Consider the following 339-nt stretch of genomic DNA (forward strand, 5'->3'; position numbering starts at 1 on the left):
CACAGTCTCCACCGCCACTCCCAATAGCATCATCTGTGTCTTCCATGGGACTGCCTATCACCTCAGTGTCCTGCCTTCCACCTCTTGGAAGCAAGGTCAGTTTGTTTGATGCACATTCACTATTAATGCAATTACCAATTCACCCACCTTATTCCATGTTATTCTAGTTGTCAAAATAGTGGCTCCTGCCAGTGATCCCAGAGTAATTCCAGATCAAGAAACTGATAAAGTGTAGTCAGGCTGAACTAGACCATTAAAATAATATTAGGTGGTAATCACAGAAGGATGGTGATGTGACTGGGTTAGGAGGATGATAAGGATTTGGTGATGGTCTCCACT

This window comes from Vombatus ursinus, unplaced genomic scaffold (genome assembly GCF_900497805.2).
Source record: "Vombatus ursinus unplaced genomic scaffold, bare-nosed wombat genome assembly UNPS02014371.1, whole genome shotgun sequence".
Taxonomy (NCBI): domain Eukaryota; kingdom Metazoa; phylum Chordata; class Mammalia; order Diprotodontia; family Vombatidae; genus Vombatus; species Vombatus ursinus.